The sequence below is a fragment of the Paroedura picta genome, chromosome 7 (assembly GCF_049243985.1).
Source record: "Paroedura picta isolate Pp20150507F chromosome 7, Ppicta_v3.0, whole genome shotgun sequence".
NCBI lineage: Eukaryota > Metazoa > Chordata > Lepidosauria > Squamata > Gekkonidae > Paroedura > Paroedura picta.
In genome coordinates this window covers 109,668,115-109,690,197 of record NC_135375.1, presented here as the reverse complement: position 1 = coordinate 109,690,197, position 22,083 = coordinate 109,668,115, and positions in this window count along the sequence as shown.

Sequence of the window (22,083 nt, the reverse complement as noted above, 5' to 3'; positions counted from 1 at the left end):
AAAAATATTTCTACATCCCATGGCCTATCCCAACCATTTAAATTTTTCTCTTACAGGTCTAAAACTTCCAAAAAACCAATACAACGCCCACCCGGAACAATATATAAAGCTAAACGAACCGTTCACTGGGTACTTATCCGTACGAAAATCCCTATTGATTTACCTTTTTTTACAAGGAAGTAAAATGTGAAAAAAATATTTCTACATCCCATGGCCTTTCCCAACCATTTAAATTTTTCTCTTACAGGTCTAACACTTCCGAAAAACCAATACAACGCCCAACCGGAATGATATATAAAGCTAAACGAACCGTTCACTGGGCACTTATCCGTACGAAAATCCCTGTAGATTTACCTGTTTTTACAAGGAAATAAAATGTGAAAAAAATATTTCTACATCCCATGGCCTATCCCAACCATTTAAATTTTTCTCTTACAGGTCTAACACTTCCGAAAAACCAATACAACACCCACCCGTAACAATATATAAAGCTAAACGAACCGTTCACTGGGCACTTATCCGTACGAAAATCCCTATAGATTTAGCTGTTTTTACAAGGAAGTAAAATGTGAAAAAAATATTTCTACATCCCATGGCCTATCGCAACCATTTAAATTTTTCTCTTACAGGTCTAACACTTCCGAAAAACCAATATAACACCCACCCGGAACAATATATAAAGCTAAACGAACCGTTCACTGGGTACTTATCCGTACGAAAATCCCTATTGATTTACCTGTTTTTACAAGGAAATAAAATGTGAAAAAAATATTTCTACATCCCATGGCCTATCCCAACCATTTAAATTTTTCTCTTACAGGTCTAAAACTTCCAAAAAACCAATACAACGCCCACCCGGAACAATATATAAAACTAAACGAACCGTTCTCTGGGTACTTATGCGTACGAAAATCGCTATTGATTTACCTGTTTTTACAAGGAAATAAAATGTGAAAAAAATATTTCTACATCCCATGGCCTATCGCAACCATTTAAATTTTTCTCTTACAGGTCTAACACTTCCGAAAAACCAATACAACACCCACCCGTAACAATATATAAAGCTAAACGAACCGTTCACTGGGCACTTATCCGTACGAAAATCCCTATAGATTTAGCTGTTTTTACAAGGAAGTAAAATGTGAAAAAAATATTTCTACATCCCATGGCCTTTCCCAACCATTTAAATTTTTCTCTTACAGGTCTAACACTTCCGAAAAACCAATACAACACCCACCCGTAACAATATGTAAAGCTAAACGAACCGTTCACTGGGCACTTATCCGTACGAAAATCCCTATAGATTTAGCTGTTTTTACAAGGAAGTAAAATGTGAAAAAATATTTCTACATCCCATGGCCTATCGCAACCATTTAAATTTTTCTCTTACAGGTCTAAAACTTCCGAAAAACCAATACACCACCCACCCGGAACAATATATAAAGCTAAACGAACCGTTCACTGGGTACTTATCCGTACGAAAATCCCTATTGATTTACCTTATTTACACTGAAGTAAAATGTGAAAAGAATATTTCTACATCCCATGGCCTTTCCCAACCATTTAAATTTTTCTCTTACAGGTCTAAAACTTCCAAAAAACCAATACAACGCCCACCTGGAACTATATATAAAGCTAAACGAACCGTTCACTGGGTACTTATCCGTACGAAAATCCCTATTGATTTACCTTTTTTTTACAAGGAAGTAAAATGTGAAAAAAATATTTCTACATCCCATGGCCTTTCCCAACCATTTAAATTTTTCTCTTGCAGGTCTAACACTTCCGAAAAACCAATACAACGCCCAACCGGAATAATATATAAAGCTAAACGAACCGTTCACTGGGTACTTATGCGTACGAAAATCGCTATTGATTTACCTGTTTTTACAAGGAAATAAAATGTGAAAAAAATATTTCTACATCCCATGGCCTTTCCCAACCATTTAAATTTTTCTCTTACAGGTCTAACACTTCCGAAAAACCAATACAACACCCACCCGTAACAATATATAAAGCTAAACGAACCGTTCACTGGGCACTTATCCGTACGAAAATCCCTATAGATTTAGCTGATTTTACAAGGAAGTAAAATGTGAAAAAAATATTTCTACATCCCATGGCCTATCGCAACCATTTAAATTTTTCTCTTACAGGTCTAACACTTCCGAAAAACCAATACAACACCCACCCGGAACAATATATAAAGTTAAACGAACCGTTCACTGGGTACTTATCCGTACGAAAATCCCTATTCATTTACCTTTTTTTACAAGGAAGTAAAATGTGAAAAAAATATTTCTACATCCCATGGCCTTTCCCAACCATTTAAATTTTTCTCTTACAGGTCTAAAACTTCCAAAAAACCAATACAACGCCCACCCGGAACAATATATAAAGCTAAACGAACCGTTCTCTGGGTACTTATGCGTACGAAAATCGCTATTGATTTACCTGTTTTTACAAGGAAATAAAATGTGAAAAAAATATTTCTACATCCCATGGCTTATCCCAACCATTTAAATTTTTCTCTTACAGGTCTAACACTTCCGAAAAACCAATACAACACCCACCCGTAACAATATATAAAGCTAAACGAACCGTTCACTGGGCACGTATCCATACGAAAATCCCTATAGATTTAGCTGTTTTTACAAGGAAGTAAAATGTGAAAAAAATATTTCTACATCCCATGGCCTATCGCAACCATTTAAATTTTTCTCTTACAGGTCTAACACTTCCGAAAAACCAATACAACACCCACCCGTAACAATATATAAAGCTAAACAAACCGTTCACTGGGGACTTATCCGTACGAAAATCCCTATAGATTTACTTGTTTTTACAAGGAAATAAAATGTGAAAAAAATATTTCTACATCCCATGGCCTTTCCCAACCATTTAAATTTTTCTCTTACAGGTCTAACACTTCCGAAAAACCAATACAACACCCACCAGTAACAATATATAAAGCTAAACGAACCGTTCACTGGGCACTTATCCGTACGAAAATCCCTATAGATTTAGCTGTTTTTACAAGGAAGTAAAATGTGAAAAAAATATTTCTACATCCCATGGCCTATCGCAACCATTTAAATTTTTCTCTTACAGGTCTAACACTTCCGAAAAACCAATACAACACCCACCCGTAACAATATATAAAGCTAAACGAACCGTTCACTGGGGACTTATCCGTACGATAATCCCTATAGATTTACCTGTTTTTACAAGGAAATAAAATGTGAAAAAAATATTTCTACATCCCATGGCCTTTCCCAACCATTTAAATTTTTCTCTTACAGGTCTAACACTTCCGAAAAACCAATACAACACCCACCCGTAACAATATATAAAGCTAAACGAACCGTTCACTGGGCACTTATCCGTACGAAAATCCCTATCGATTTAGCTGTTTTTACAAGGAAGTAAAATGTGAAAAAAATATTTCTACATCCCATGGCCTATCGCAACCATTTAAATTTTTCTCTTACAGGTCTAACACTTCCGAAAAACCAATACAACGCCCACCCGGAACAATATATAAAGCTAAACGAACCGTTCACTGGGTACTTATCCGTACGAAAATCCCTATTGATTTACCTTTTTTTACAAGGAAGTAAAATGTGAAAAAAATATTTCTACATCCCATGGCCTATCCCAACCATTTAAATTTTTCTCTTACAGGTCTAAAACTTCCAAAAAACCAATACAACGCCCACCCGGAACAATATATAAAGCTAAACGAACCGTTCACTGGGTACTTATCCGTACGAAAATCCCTATTGATTTACCTTTTTTTACAAGGAAGTAAAATGTGAAAAAAATATTTCTACATCCCATGGCCTTTCCCAACCATTTAAATTTTTCTCTTACAGGTCTAACACTTCCGAAAAACCAATACAACGCCCAACCGGAATGATATATAAAGCTAAACGAACCGTTCACTGGGCACTTATCCGTACGAAAATCCCTGTATATTTACCTGTTTTTACAAGGAAATAAAATGTGAAAAAAATATTTCTACATCCCATGGCCTTTCCCAACCATTTAAATTTTTCTCTTACAGGTCTAACACTTCCGAAAAACCAATACAACAGCCACCCGGAACAATATATAAAGCTAAACGAACCGTTCGCTGGGTACTTATCCGTACGAAAATCGCTATTGATTTACCTGTTTTTACAAGGAAATAAAATGTGAAAAAAATCTTTCTACATCCCATGGCCTTTCCCAACCATTTAAATTTTTCTCTTACAGGTCTAACACTTCCGAAAAACCAATACAACACCCACCCGGAACTATATATAAAGCTAAACGAACCGTTCACTGGGTACTTATCCGTACGAAAATCCCTATTGATTTACCTTTTTTTTACAAGGAAGTAAAATGTGAAAAAAATCTTTCTACATCCCATGGCCTTTCCCAACCATTTAAATTTTTCTCTTACAGGTCTAACACTTCCGAAAAACCAATACAACGCCCAACCGGAATAATATATAAAGCTAAACGAACCGTTCACTGGGTACTTATGCGTACGAAAATCGCTATTGATTTACCTGTTTTTACAAGGAAATAAAATGTGAAAAAAATATTTCTACATCCCATGGCCTATCGCAACCATTTAAATTTTTCTCTTACAGGTCTAACACTTCCGAAAAACCAATACAACACCCACCCGTAACAATATATAAAGCTAAACGAACCGTTCACTGGGCACTTATCCGTACGAAAATCCCTATAGATTTAGCTGATTTTACAAGGAAGTAAAATGTGAAAAAAATATTTCTACATCCCATGGCCTATCGCAACCATTTAAATTTTTGTCTTACAGGTCTAACACTTCCGAAAAACCAATACAACACCCACCCGTAACAATATATAAAGCTAAACAAACCGTTCACTGGGGACTTATCCGTACAAAAATCCCTATAGATTTACCTGTTTTTACAAGGAAATAAAATGTGAAAAAAATATTTCTACATCCCATGGCCTCTCCCAACCATTTAAATTTTTCTCTTACAGGTCTAACACTTCCGAAAAACCAATACAACACCCACCAGTAACAATATATAAAGCTAAACGAACCGTTCACTGGGCACTTATCCGTACGAAAATCCCTATAGATTTAGCTGTTTTTACAAGGAAGTAAAATGTGAAAAAAATATTTCTACATCCCATGGCCTATCGCAACCATTTAAATTTTTCTCTTACAGGTCTAACACTTCCGAAAAACCAATACAACACCCACCCGTAACAATATATAAAGCTAAACGAACCGTTCACTGGGGACTTATCCGTACGAAAATCCCTATAGATTTACCTGTTTTTACAAGGAAATAAAATGTGAAAAAAATATTTCTACATCCCATGGCCTTTCCCAACCATTTAAATTTTTCTCTTACAGGTCTAACACTTCCGAAAAACCAATACAACACCCACCCGTAACAATATATAAAGCTAAACGAACCGTTCACTGGGCACTTATCCGTACGAAAATCCCTATAGATTTAGCTGTTTTTACAAGGAAGTAAAATGTGAAAAAAATATTTCTACATCCCATGGCCTATCGCAACCATTTAAATTTTTCTCTTACAGGTCTAACACTTCCGAAAAACCAATACAACGCCCACCCGGAACAATATATAAAGCTAAACGAACCGTTCACTGGGTACTTATCCGTACGAAAATCCCTATTGATTTACCTTTTTTTACAAGGAATTAAAATGTGAAAAAAATATTTCTACATCCCATGGCCTATCCCAACCATTTAAATTTTTCTCTTACAGGTCTAAAACTTCCAAAAAACCAATACAACGCCCACCCGGAACAATATATAAAGCTAAACGAACCGTTCACTGGGTACTTATCCGTACGAAAATCCCTATTGATTTACCTTTTTTTACAAGGAAGTAAAATGTGAAAAAAATATTTCTACATCCCATGTCCTTTCCCAACCATATAAATTTTTCTCTTACAGGTCTAACACTTCCGAAAAACCAATACAACGCCCAACCGGAATGATATATAAAGCTAAACGAACCGTTCACTGGGCACTTATCCGTACGAAAATCCCTATAGATTTACCTGTTTTTACAAGGAAATAAAATGTGAAAAAATATTTCTACATCCCATGGCCTATCCCAACCATTTAAATTTTTCTCTTACAGGTCTAACACTTCCGAAAAACCAATACAACACCCACCCGTAACAATATATAAAGCTAAACGAACCGTTCACTGGGCACTTATCCGTACGAAAATCCCTATAGATTTAGCTGATTTTACAAGGAAGTAAAATGTGAAAAAAATATTTCTACATCCCATGGCCTATCGCAACCATTTAAATTTTTCTCTTACAGGTCTAACACTTCCGAAAAACCAATACAACGCCCACCCGGAACAATATATAAAGTTAAACGAACCGTTCACTGGGTACTTATCCGTACGAAAATCCCTATAGATTTAGCTGATTTTACAAGGAAGTAAAATGTGAAAAAAATATTTCTACATCCCATGGCCTATCGCAACCATTTATATTTTTCTCTTACAGGTCTAACACTTCCGAAAAACCAATACAACGCCCAACCGGAATAATATATAAAGCTAAACGAACCGTTCACTGGGTACTTATGCGTACGAAAATCGCTATTGATTTACTTGTTTTTACAAGGAAATAAAATGTGAAAAAAATATTTCTACATCCCATGGCCTTTCCCAACCATTTAAATTTTTCTCTTACAGGTCTAACACTTCCGAAAAACCAATACAACACCCACCCGTAACAATATATAAAGCTAAACGAACCGTTCACTGGGCACTTATCCGTACGAAAATCCCTATAGATTTAGCTGATTTTACAAGGAAGTAAAATGTGAAAAAAATATTTCTACATCCCATGGCCTATCGCAACCATTTAAATTTTTCTCTTACAGGTCTAACACTTCCGAAAAACCAATACAACACTCACCCGGAACAATATATAAAGTTAAACGAACCGTTCACTGGGTACTTATCCGTACGAAAATCCCTATTCATTTACCTTTTTTTACAAGGAAGTAAAATGTGAAAAAAATATTTCTACATCCCATGGCTTATCCCAACCATTTACATTTTTCTCTTACAGGTCTAACACTTCCGAAAAACCAATACAACACCCACCCGTAACAATATATAAAGCAAAACGAACCGTTCACTGGGCACTTATCCATACGAAAATCCCTATAGATTTAGCTGTTTTTACAAGGAAGTAAAATGTGAAAAAAATATTTCTACATCCCATGGCCTATCGCAACCATTTAAATTTTTCTCTTACAGGTCTAACACTTCCGAAAAACCAATACAACACCCACCCGTAACAATATATAAAGCTAAACGAACCGTTCACTGGGGACTTATCCGTACGAAAATCCCTATAGATTTACCTGTTTTTACAAGGAAATAAAATGTGAAAAAAATATTTCTACATCCCATGGCCTTTCCCAACCATTTAAATTTTTCTCTTACAGGTCTAACACTTCCGAAAAACCAATACAACACCCACCCGGAACAATATATAAAGTTAAACGAACCGTTCACTGGGTACTTATCCGTACGAAAATCCCTATTCATTTACCTTTTTTTACAAGGAAGTAAAATGTGAAAAAAATATTTCTACATCCCATGGCCTTTCCCAACCGTTTAAATTTTTCTCTTACAGGTCTAAAACTTCCAAAAAACCAATACAACGCCCACCCGGAACAATATATAAAGCTAAACGAACCGTTCTCTGGGTTCTTATGCGTACGAAAATCGCTATTGATTTACCTGTTTTTACAAGGAAATAAAATGTGAAAAAAATATTTCTACATCCCATGGCTTATCCCAACCATTTAAATTTTTCTCTTACAGGTCTAACACTTCCGAAAAACCAATACAACACCCACCCGTAACAATATATAAAGCTAAACGAACCGTTCACTGGGCAATTATCCATACGAAAATCCCTATAGATTTAGCTGTTTTTACAAGGAAGTAAAATGTGAAAAAAATATTTCTACATCCCATGGCCTATCGCAACCATTTAAATTTTTCTCTTACAGGTCTAACACTTCCGAAAAACCCATACAACACCCACCCGTAACAATATATAAAGCTAAACGAACCGTTCACTGGGGAATTATCCGTACGAAAATCCCTATAGATTTACCTGTTTTTACAAGGAAATAAAATGTGAAAAAAATATTTCTACATCCCATGGCCTTTCCCAACCATTTAAATTTTTCTCTTACAGGTCTAACACTTCCGAAAAACCAATACAACACCCACCCGTAACAATATATAAAGCTAAACGAACCGTTCACTGGGCACTTATCCGTACGAACATCCCTATAGATTTAGCTGTTTTTACAAGGAAGTAAAATGTGAAAAAAATATTTCTACATCCCATGGCCTATCGCAACCATTTAAATTTTTCTCTTACAGGTCTAACACTTCCGAAAAACCCATACAACACCCACCCGTAACAATATATAAAGCTAAACGAACCGTTCACTGGGGACTTATCCGTATGAAAATCCCTATAGATTTACCTGTTTTTACAAGGAAATAAAATGTGAAAAAAATATTTCTACATCCCATGGCCTTTCCCAACCATTTAAATTTTTCTCTTACAGGTCTAACACTTCCGAAAAACCAATACAACACCCACCCGTAACTATATATAAAGCTAAACGAACCGTTCACTGGGCACTTATCCGTACGAAAATCCCTATAGATTTAGCTGTTTTTACAAGGAAGTAAAATGTGAAAAAAATATTTCTACATCCCATGGCCTATCGCAACCATTTAAATTTTTCTCTTACAGGTCTAACACTTCCGAAAAACCAATACAACGCCCACCCGGAACAATATATAAAGCTAAACGAACCGTTCACTGGGTACTTATCCGTACGAAAATCCCTATTGATTTACCTTTTTTTACAAGGAAGTAAAATGTGAAAAAAATATTTCTACATCCCATGGCCTATCCCAACCATTTAAATTTTTCTCTTACAGGTCTAAAACTTCCAAAAAAACAATACAACGCCCACCCGGAACAATATATAAAGCTAAACGAACCGTTCACTGGGGACTTATCCGTACGAAAATCCCTATAGATTTACCTGTTTTTACAAGGAAATAAAATGTGAAAAAAATATTTCTACATCCCATGGCCTTTCCCAACCATTTAAATTTTTCTCTTACAGGTCTAACACTTCCGAAAAACCAATACAACACCCACCCGGAACAATATATAAAGTTAAACGAACCGTTCACTGGGTACTTATCCGTACGAAAATCCCTATTCATTTACCTTTTTTTACAAGGAAGTAAAATGTGAAAAAAATATTTCTACATCCCATGGCCTTTCCCAACCGTTTAAATTTTTCTCTTACAGGTCTAAAACTTCCAAAAAACCAATACAACGCCCACCCGGAACAATATATAAAGCTAAACGAACCGTTCTCTGGGTTCTTATGCGTACGAAAATCGCTATTGATTTACCTGTTTTTACAAGGAAATAAAATGTGAAAAAAATATTTCTACATCCCATGGCTTATCCCAACCATTTAAATTTTTCTCTTACAGGTCTAACACTTCCGAAAAACCAATACAACACCCACCCGTAACAATATATAAAGCTAAACGAACCGTTCACTGGGCAATTATCCATACGAAAATCCCTATAGATTTAGCTGTTTTTACAAGGAAGTAAAATGTGAAAAAAATATTTCTACATCCCATGGCCTATCGCAACCATTTAAATTTTTCTCTTACAGGTCTAACACTTCCGAAAAACCCATACAACACCCACCCGTAACAATATATAAAGCTAAACGAACCGTTCACTGGGGAATTATCCGTACGAAAATCCCTATAGATTTACCTGTTTTTACAAGGAAATAAAATGTGAAAAAAATATTTCTACATCCCATGGCCTTTCCCAACCATTTAAATTTTTCTCTTACAGGTCTAACACTTCCGAAAAACCAATACAACACCCACCCGTAACAATATATAAAGCTAAACGAACCGTTCACTGGGCACTTATCCGTACGAACATCCCTATAGATTTAGCTGTTTTTACAAGGAAGTAAAATGTGAAAAAAATATTTCTACATCCCATGGCCTATCGCAACCATTTAAATTTTTCTCTTACAGGTCTAACACTTCCGAAAAACCCATACAACACCCACCCGTAACAATATATAAAGCTAAACGAACCGTTCACTGGGGACTTATCCGTATGAAAATCCCTATAGATTTACCTGTTTTTACAAGGAAATAAAATGTGAAAAAAATATTTCTACATCCCATGGCCTTTCCCAACCATTTAAATTTTTCTCTTACAGGTCTAACACTTCCGAAAAACCAATACAACACCCACCCGTAACTATATATAAAGCTAAACGAACCGTTCACTGGGCACTTATCCGTACGAAAATCCCTATAGATTTAGCTGTTTTTACAAGGAAGTAAAATGTGAAAAAAATATTTCTACATCCCATGGCCTATCGCAACCATTTAAATTTTTCTCTTACAGGTCTAACACTTCCGAAAAACCAATACAACGCCCACCCGGAACAATATATAAAGCTAAACGAACCGTTCACTGGGTACTTATCCGTACGAAAATCCCTATTGATTTACCTTTTTTTACAAGGAAGTAAAATGTGAAAAAAATATTTCTACATCCCATGGCCTATCCCAACCATTTAAATTTTTCTCTTACAGGTCTAAAACTTCCAAAAAAACAATACAACGCCCACCCGGAACAATATATAAAGCTAAACGAACCGTTCACTGGGTACTTATCCGTACGAAAATCCCTATTGATTTACCTTTTTTTACAAGGAAGTAAAATGTGAAAAAAATATTTCTACATCCCATGGCCTTTCCCAACCATTTAAATTTTTCTCTTACAGGTCTAAAACTTCCAAAAAACCAATACAACGCCCACCCGGAACGATATATAAAGCTAAACGAACCGTTCTCTGGGTACTTATGCGTACGAAAATCGCTATTGATTTACCTGTTTTTACAAGGAAATAAAATGTGAAAAAAATATTTCTACATCCCATGGCTTATCCCAACCATTTAAATTTTTCTCTTACAGGTCTAACACTTCCGAAAAACCAATACAACACCCACCCGTAACAATATATAAAGCTAAACGAACCGTTCACTGGGCACTTATCCATACGAAAATCCCTATAGATTTAGCTGTTTTTACAAGGAAGTAAAATGTGAAAAAAATATTTCTACATCCCATGGCCTATCGCAACCATTTAAATTTTTCTCTTACAGGTCTAACACTTCCGAAAAACCAATACAACACCCACCCGTAACAATATATAAAGCTAAACGAACCGTTCACTGGGGACTTATCCGTACGAAAATCCCTATAGATTTACCTGTTTTTACAAGGAAATAAAATGTGAAAAAAATATTTCTACATCCCATGGCCTTTCCCAACCATTTAAATTTTTCTCTTACAGGTCTAACACTTCCGAAAAACCAATACAACACCCACCAGTAACAATATATAAAGCTAAACGAACCGTTCACTGGGCACTTATCCGTACGAAAATCCCTATAGATTTAGCTGTTTTTACAAGGAAGTAAAATGTGAAAAAAATATTTCTACATCCCATGGCCTATCGCAACCATTTAAATTTTTCTCTTACAGGTCTAACACTTCCGAAAAACCCATACAACACCCACCCGTAACAATATATAAAGCTAAACGAACCGTTCACTGGGGACTTATCCGTACGAAAATCCCTATAGATTTACCTGTTTTTACAAGGAAATAAAATGTGAAAAAAATATTTCTACATCCCATGGCCTTTCCCAACCATTTAAATTTTTCTCTTACAGGTCTAACACTTCCGAAAAACCAATACAACACCCACCCGTAACAATATATAAAGCTAAACGAACCGTTCACTGGGCACTTATCCGTACGAAAATCCCTATAGATTTAGCTGTTTTTACAAGGAAGTAAAATGTGAAAAAAATATTTCTACATCCCATGGCCTATCGCAACCATTTAAATTTTTCTCTTACAGGTCAAACACTTCCGAATAACCAATACAACGCCCACCCGGAACAATATATAAAGCTAAACGAACCGTTCATTGGGTACTTATCTGTACGAAAATCCCTATTGATTTACCTTTTTTTACAAGGAAGTAAAATGTGAAAAAAATATTTCTACATCCCATGGCCTATCCCAACCATTTAAATTTTTCTCTTACAGGTCTAAAACTTCCAAAAAACCAATACAACGCCCACCCGGAACAATATATAAAGCTAAACGAACCGTTCACTGGGTACTTATCCGTACGAAAATCCCTATTGATTTACCTTTTTTTACATGGAAGTAAAATGTGAAAAAAATATTTCTACATCCCATGGCCTTTCCCAACCATTTAAATTTTTCTCTTACAGGTCTAACACTTCCGAAAAACCAATACAACACCCAACCGGAATAATATATAAAGCTAAACGAACCGTTCACTGGGCACTTATCCGTACGAAAATCCCTATAGATTTACCTGTTTTTACAAGGAAATAAAATGTGAAAAAAATATTTCTACATCCCATGGCCTTTCCCAACCATTTAAATTTTTCTCTTACAGGTCTAACACTTCCGAAAAACCTATACAACACCCACCCGGAACTATATATAAAGCTAAACGAACCGTTCACTGGGTACTTATGCGTACGAAAATCGCTATTGATTTACCTTTTTTTACAAGGAAATAAAATGTGAAAAAAATATTTCTACATCCCACGGCCTATCCCAACCATTTAAATTTTTCTCTTACAGGTCTAACACTTCCAAAAAACCAGTACAACACCCACCCGGAACAATATATAAAGTTAAACGAACCGTTCACTGGGTACTTATCCGTACGAAAATCCCTATTGATTTACCTTTTTTTACAAGGAAGTAAAATGTGAAAAAAATATTTCTACATCCCATGGCCTTTCCCAACCATTTAAATTTTTCTCTTACAGGTCTAAAACTTCCAAAAAACCAATACAACGCCCTCCCGGAACAATATATAAAGCTAAACGAACCGTTCTCTGGGTACTTATGCGTACGAAAATCGCTATTGATTTACCTGTTTTTACAAGGAAATAAAATGTGAAAAAAATATTTCTACATCCCATGGCTTATCCCAACCATTTAAATTTTTCTCTTACAGGTCTAACACTTCCGAAAAACCAATACAACACCCACCCGTAACAATATATAAAGCTAAACGAACCGTTCACTGGGCACTTATCCGTACGAAAATCCCTATAGATTTAGCTGATTTTACAAGGAAGTAAAATGTGAAAAAAATATTTCTACATCCCATGGCCTATCGCAACCATTTAAATTTTTCTCTTACAGGTCTAACACTTCCGAAAAACCAATACAACACGCACCCGGAACAATATATAAAGTTAAACGAACCGTTCACTGGGTACTTATCCGTACGAAAATCCCTATTGATTTACCTTTTTTTACAAGGAAGTAAAATGTGAAAAAAATATTTCTACATCCCATGGCCTTTCCCAACCATTTAAATTTTTCTCTTACAGGTCTAAAACTTCCAAAAAACCAATACAACGCCCACCCGGAACAATATATAAAGCTAAACGAACCGTTCTCTGGGTACTTATGCGTACGAAAATCGCTATTGATTTACCTGTTTTTACAAGGAAATAAAATGTGAAAAAAATATTTCTACATCCCATGGCTTATCCCAACCATTTAAATTTTTCTCTTACAGGTCTAACACTTCCGAAAAACCAATACAACACCCACCCGTAACAATATATAAAGCTAAACGAACCGTTCACTGGGCACTTATCCATACGAAAATCCCTATAGATTTAGCTGTTTTTACAAGGAAGTAAAATGTGAAAAAAATATTTCTACATCCCATGGCCTTTCCCAACCATTTAAATTTTTCTCTTACAGGTCTAACACTTCCGAAAAACCAATACAACACCCACCCGTAACAATATATAAAGCTAAACGAACCGTTCACTGGGGACTTATCCGTACGAAAATCCCTATAGATTTACCTGTTTTTACAAGGAAATAAAATGTGAAAAAAATATTCTACATCCCATGGCCTTTCCCAACCATTTAAATTTTTCTCTTACAGGTCTAACACTTCCGAAAAACCAATACAACACCCACCAGTAACAATATATAAAGCTAAACGAACCGTTCACTGGGCACTTATCCGTACGAAAATACCTATAGATTTAGCTGTTTTTACAAGGAAGTAAAATGTGAAAAAAATATTTCTACATCCCACGGCCTATCCCAACCATTTAAATTTTTCTCTTACAGGTCTAACACTTCCGAAAAACCAATACAACACCCACCCGGAACAATATATAAAGTTAAACGAACCGTTCACTGGGTACTTATCCGTACGAAAATCCCTATTGATTTACCTTTTTTTACAAGGAAGTAAAATGTGAAAAAAATATTTCTACATCCCATGGCCTTTCCCAACCATTTAAATTTTTCTCTTACAGGTCTAAAACTTCCAAAAAACCAATACAACGCCCTCCCGGAACAATATATAAAGCTAAACGAACCGTTCTCTGGGTACTTATGCGTACGAAAATCGCTATTGATTTACCTGTTTTTACAAGGAAATAAAATGTGAAAAAAATATTTCTACATCCCATGGCTTATCCCAACCATTTAAATTTTTCTCTAACAGGTCTAACACTTCCGAAAAACCAATACAACACCCACCCGTAACAATATATAAAGCTAAACGAACCGTTCACTGGGCACTTATCCGTACGAAAATCCCTATAGATTTAGCTGATTTTACAAGGAAGTAAAATGTGAAAAAAATATTTCTACATCCCATGGCCTATCGCAACCATTTAAATTTTTCTCTTACAGGTCTAACACTTCCGAAAAACCAATACAACACCCACCCGGAACAATATATAAAGTTAAACGAACCGTTCACTGGGTACTTATCCGTACGAAAATCCCTATTGATTTACCTTTTTTTTACAAGGAAGTAAAATGTGAAAAAAATATTTCTACATCCCATGGCCTTTCCCAACCATTTAAATTTTTCTCTTACAGGTCTAAAACTTCCAAAAAACCAATACAACGCCCACCCGGAACAATATATAAAGCTAAACGAACCGTTCTCTGGGTACTTATGCGTACGAAAATCGCTATTGATTTACCTGTTTTTACAAGGAAATAAAATGTGAAAAAAATATTTCTACATCCCATGGCTTATCCCAACCATTTAAATTTTTCTCTTACAGGTCTAACACTTCCGAAAAACCAATACAACACCCACCCGTAACAATATATAAAGCTAAACGAACCGTTCACTGGGCACTTATCCATACGAAAATCCCTATAGATTTAGCTGTTTTTACAAGGAAGTAAAATGTGAAAAAAATATTTCTACATCCCATGGCCTATCGCAACCATTTAAATTTTTCTCTTACAGGTCTAACACTTCCGAAAAACCAATACAACACCCACCCGTAACAATATATAAAGCTAAACGAACCGTTCACTGGGGACTTATCCGTACGAAAATCCCTATAGATTTACCTGTTTTTACAAGGAAATAAAATGTGAAAAAAATATTTCTACATCCCATGGCCTTTCCCAACCATTTAAATTTTTCTCTTACAGGTCTAACACTTCCGAAAAACCAATACAACACCCACCAGTAACAATATATAAAGCTAAACGAACCGTTCACTGGGCACTTATCCGTACGAAAATCCCTATAGATTTAGCTGTTTTTACAAGGAAGTAAAATGTGAAAAAAATATTTCTACATCCCATGGCCTATCGCAACCATATAAATTTTTCTCTTACAGGTCTAACACTTCTGAAAAACCAATACAACACCCACCCGTAACAATATATAAAGCTAAACGAACCGTTCACTGGGGACTTATCTGTACGAAAATCCCTATAGATTTACCTGTTTTTACAAGGAAATAAAATGTGAAAAAAATATATCTACATCCCATGGCCTTTCCCAACCATTTAAATTTTTCTCTTACAGGTCTAACACTTCCGAAAAACCAATACAACACCCACCCGTAACAATATATAAAGCTAAACGAACCGTTCACTGGGCACTTATCCGTACGAAAATCCCTATAGATTTAGCTGTTTTTACAAGGAAGTAAAATGTGAAAAAAATATTTCTACATCCCATGGCCTATCGCAACCATTTAAATTTTTCTCTTACAGGTCTAACACTTCCGAAAAACCAATACAACGCCCACCCGGAACAATATATAAAGCTAAACGAACCGTTCACTGGGTACTTATCCGTACGAAAATCCCTATTGATTTACCTTTTTTTACAAGGAAGTAAAATGTGAAAAAAATATTTCTACATCCCATGGCCTATCCCAACCATTTAAATTTTTCTCTTACAGGTCTAAAACTTCCAAAAAACCAATACAACGCCCACCCGGAACAATATATAAAGCTAAACGAACCGTTCACTGGGTACTTATCGGTAAGAAAATCCCTATTGATTTACCTTTTTTTACAAGGAAGTAAAATGTGAAAAAAATATTTCTACATACCATGGCCTTTCCCAACCATTTAAATTTTTCTCTTACAGGTCTAACACTTCCGAAAAACCAATACAACGGCCACCCGGAACAATATATAAAGCTAAACGAACCGTTCTCTGGGTACTTATGCGTACGAAAATCGCTATTGATTTACCTTTTTTTACAAGGAAGTAAAATGTGAAAAAAATATTTCTACATCCCATGGCCTTTCCCAACCATTTAAATTTTTCTCTTACAGGTCTAACACTTCCGAAAAACCAATACAACGCCCAACCGGAATAATATATAAAGCTAAACGAACCGTTCACTGGGCACTTATCCGTACGAAAATCCCTATAGATTTACCTGTTTTTACAAGGAAATAAAATGTGAAAAAAATATTTCTACATCCCATGGCCTTTCCCAACCATTTAAATTTTTCTCTTACAGGTCTAACACTTCTGAAAAACCAATACAACACCCACCCGTAACAATATATAAAGCTAAACGAACCGTTCACTGGGCACTTATCCGTACGAAAATGCCTATAGATTTAGCTGTTTTTACAAGGAAGTAAAATGTGAAAAAAATATTTCTACATCCCATGGCCTATCGCAACCATTTAAATTTTTCTCTTGCAGGTCTAACACTTCCGAAAAACCAATACAACACCTACCCGTAACAATATATAAAGCTAAACGAACCGTTCACTGGGTACTTATCCGTACGAAAATCCCTATTGATTTACCTTTTTTTTACAAGGAAGTAAAATGTGAAAAAAATATTTCTACATCCCATGGCCTTTCCCAACCATTTAAATTTTTCTCTTCCAGGTCTAAAACTTCCAAAAAACCAATACAACGCCCACCCGGAACAATATATAAAGCTAAACGAACCGTTCACTGGGTACTTATCCGTACGAAAATCCCTATTGATTTACCTTTTTTTACAAGGAAGTAAAATGTGAAAAAAATATTTCTACATCCCATGGTCTTTCCCAACCATTTAAATTTTTCTCTTACAGGTCTAACACTTCCGAAAAACCAATACAACACCCACCCGTAACAATATATAAAGCTAAACGAACCGTTCACTGGGCACTTATCCGTACGAAAATCCCTATAGATTTAGCTGTTTTTACAAGGAAGTAAAACGTGAAAAAAATATTTCTACATCCCATGGCCTATCGCAACCATTTAAATTTTTCTCTTACAGGTCTAACACTTCCGAAAAACCAATACAACACCCACCCGTAACAATATATAAAGCTAAAGGAACCGTTCACTGGGTACTTATCCGTACGAAAATCCCTATTGATTTACCTGTTTTTACATGGAAGTAAAATGTGAAAAAATTATTTCTACATCCCATGGCCATTCCCAACCATTTAAATTTTTCTCTTACAGGTCTAACACTTCCGAAAAACCAATACAACGCCCACCCGGAACAATATATAAAGCTAAACGAACCGTTCACTGGGTACTTATCCGTACGAAAATCCCTATTGATTTACCTTTTTTTACAAGGAAGTAAAATGTGAAAAAAATATTTCTACATCCCATGGCCTTTCCCAACCATTTAAATTTTTCTCTTACAGGTCTAACACTTCCGAAAAACCAATACAACGCCCAACCGGAATAATATATAAAGCTAAACGAACCGTTCACTGGGAACTTATCCGTACGAAAATCCCTATAGATTTACCTGTTTTTACAAGGAAATAAAATGTGAAAAAAATATTTCTACATCCCATGGCCTTTCCCAACCATTTAAATTTTTCTCTTACAAGTCTAACACTTCCGAAAAACCAATACAACACCCACCCGTAACAATATATAAAGCTAAACGAACCGGTCACTGGGCACTTACCCGTACGAAAATCCCTATAGATTTAGCTGTTTTTACAAGGAAGTAAAATGTGAAAAAAATATTTCTACATCCCATGGCCTATCGCAACCATTTAAATTTTTCTCTTACAGGTCTAATACTTCCGAAAAACCCATATAACACCCACCCGGAACAATATATAAAGCTAAACGAACCATTCACTGGGTACTTATCCGTACGAAAATCCCTATTGATTTACCTTTTTTTACAAGGAAGTAAAATGTGAAAAAAATATTTCTACATCCCATGGCCTTTCCCAACCATTTAAATTTTTCTCTTACAGGTCTAACACTTCCGAAAAACCAATACAACGCCCAACCGGAATGATATATAAAGCTAAACGAACCGTTCTCTCGGTACGTATGCGTACGAAAATCGCTATTTATTTACCTGTTTTTACAAGGAAATAAAATGTGAAAAAAATATTTCTACATCCCATGGCCTATCCCAACCATTTAAATTTTTCTCTTACAGGTCTAACACTTGCGAAAAACCAATACAACACCCACCCGTAACAATATATAAAGCTAAACGAACCGTTCACTGGGCACTTATCCGTACGAAAATCCCTATAGATTTAGCTGTTTTTACAAGGAAGTAAAACGTGAAAAAAATATTTCTACATCCCATGGCCTATCGCAACCATTTAAATTTTTCTCTTACAGGTCTAACACTTCCGAAAAACCAATACAACACCCACCCGTAACAATATATAAAGCTAAACAAACCGTTCACTGGGCACTTATCCGTACGAAAATCCCTATAGATTTAGCTGTTTTTACAAGGAAGTAAAATGTGAAAAAAATATTTCTACATCCCATGGCTTATCCCAACCATTTAAATTTTTCTCTAACAGGTCTAACACTTCCGAAAAACCAATACAACACCCACCCGTAACAATATATAAAGCTAAACGAACCGTTCACTGGGCACTTATCCGTACGAAAATCCCTATAGATTTAGCTGATTTTACAAGGAAGTAAAATGTGAAAAAAATATTTCTACATCCCATGGCCTATCGCAACCATTTAAATTTTTCTCTTACAGGTCTAACACTTCCGAAAAACCAATACAACACCCACCCGGAACAATATATAAAGTTAAACGAACCGTTCACTGGGTACTTATCCGTACGAAAATCCCTATTGATTTACCTTTTTTTTACAAGGAAGTAAAATGTGAAAAAAATATTTCTACATCCCATGGCCTTTCCCAACCATTTAAATTTTTCTCTTACAGGTCTAAAACTTCCAAAAAACCAATACAACGCCCACCCGGAACAATATATAAAGCTAAACGAACCGTTCTCTGGGTACTTATGCGTACGAAAATCGCTATTGATTTACCTGTTTTTACAAGGAAATAAAATGTGAAAAAAATATTTCTACATCCCATGGCTTATCCCAACCATTTAAATTTTTCTCTTACAGGTCTAACACTTCCGAAAAACCAATACAACACCCACCCGTAACAATATATAAAGCTAAACGAACCGTTCACTGGGCACTTATCCATACGAAAATCCCTATAGATTTAGCTGTTTTTACAAGGAAGTAAAATGTGAAAAAAATATTTCTACATCCCATGGCCTATCGCAACCATTTAAATTTTTCTCTTACAGGTCTAACACTTCCGAAAAACCAATACAACACCCACCCGTAACAATATATAAAGCTAAACGAACCGTTCACTGGGGACTTATCCGTACGAAAATCCCTATAGATTTACCTGTTTTTACAAGGAAATAAAATGTGAAAAAAATATTTCTACATCCCATGGCCTTTCCCAACCATTTAAATTTTTCTCTTACAGGTCTAACACTTCCGAAAAACCAATACAACACCCACCAGTAACAATATATAAAGCTAAACGAACCGTTCACTGGGCACTTATCCGTACGAAAATCCCTATAGATTTAGCTGTTTTTACAAGGAAGTAAAATGTGAAAAAAATATTTCTACATCCCATGGCCTATCGCAACCATATAAATTTTTCTCTTACAGGTCTAACACTTCTGAAAAACCAATACAACACCCACCCGTAACAATATATAAAGCTAAACGAACCGTTCACTGGGGACTTATCTGTACGAAAATCCCTATAGATTTACCTGTTTTTACAAGGAAATAAAATGTGAAAAAAATATATCTACATCCCATGGCCTTTCCCAACCATTTAAATTTTTCTCTTACAGGTCTAACACTTCCGAAAAACCAATACAACACCCACCCGTAACAATATATAAAGCTAAACGAACCGTTCACTGGGCACTTATCCGTACGAAAATCCCTATAGATTTAGCTGTTTTTACAAGGAAGTAAAATGTGAAAAAAATATTTCTACATCCCATGGCCTATCGCAACCATTTAAATTTTTCTCTTACAGGTCTAACACTTCCGAAAAACCAATACAACGCCCACCCGGAACAATATATAAAGCTAAACGAACCGTTCACTGGGTACTTATCCGTACGAAAATCCCTATTGATTTACCTTTTTTTACAAGGAAGTAAAATGTGAAAAAAATATTTCTACATCCCATGGCCTATCCCAACCATTTAAATTTTTCTCTTACAGGTCTAAAACTTCCAAAAAACCAATACAACGCCCACCCGGAACAATATATAAAGCTAAACGAACCGTTCACTGGGTACTTATCGGTAAGAAAATCCCTATTGATTTACCTTTTTTTACAAGGAAGTAAAATGTGAAAAAAATATTTCTACATACCATGGCCTTTCCCAACCATTTAAATTTTTCTCTTACAGGTCTAACACTTCCGAAAAACCAATACAACGGCCACCCGGAACAATATATAAAGCTAAACGAACCGTTCTCTGGGTACTTATGCGTACGAAAATCGCTATTGATTTACCTTTTTTTACAAGGAAGTAAAATGTGAAAAAAATATTTCTACATCCCATGGCCTTTCCCAACCATTTAAATTTTTCTCTTACAGGTCTAACACTTCCGAAAAACCAATACAACGCCCAACCGGAATAATATATAAAGCTAAACGAACCGTTCACTGGGCACTTATCCGTACGAAAATCCCTATAGATTTACCTGTTTTTACAAGGAAATAAAATGTGAAAAAAATATTTCTACATCCCATGGCCTTTCCCAACCATTTAAATTTTTCTCTTACAGGTCTAACACTTCTGAAAAACCAATACAACACCCACCCGTAACAATATATAAAGCTAAACGAACCGTTCACTGGGCACTTATCCGTACGAAAATGCCTATAGATTTAGCTGTTTTTACAAGGAAGTAAAATGTGAAAAAAATATTTCTACATCCCATGGCCTATCGCAACCATTTAAATTTTTCTCTTGCAGGTCTAACACTTCCGAAAAACCAATACAACACCTACCCGTAACAATATATAAAGCTAAACGAACCGTTCACTGGGTACTTATCCGTACGAAAATCCCTATTGATTTACCTTTTTTTTACAAGGAAGTAAAATGTGAAAAAAATATTTCTACATCCCATGGCCTTTCCCAACCATTTAAATTTTTCTCTTCCAGGTCTAAAACTTCCAAAAAACCAATACAACGCCCACCCGGAACAATATATAAAGCTAAACG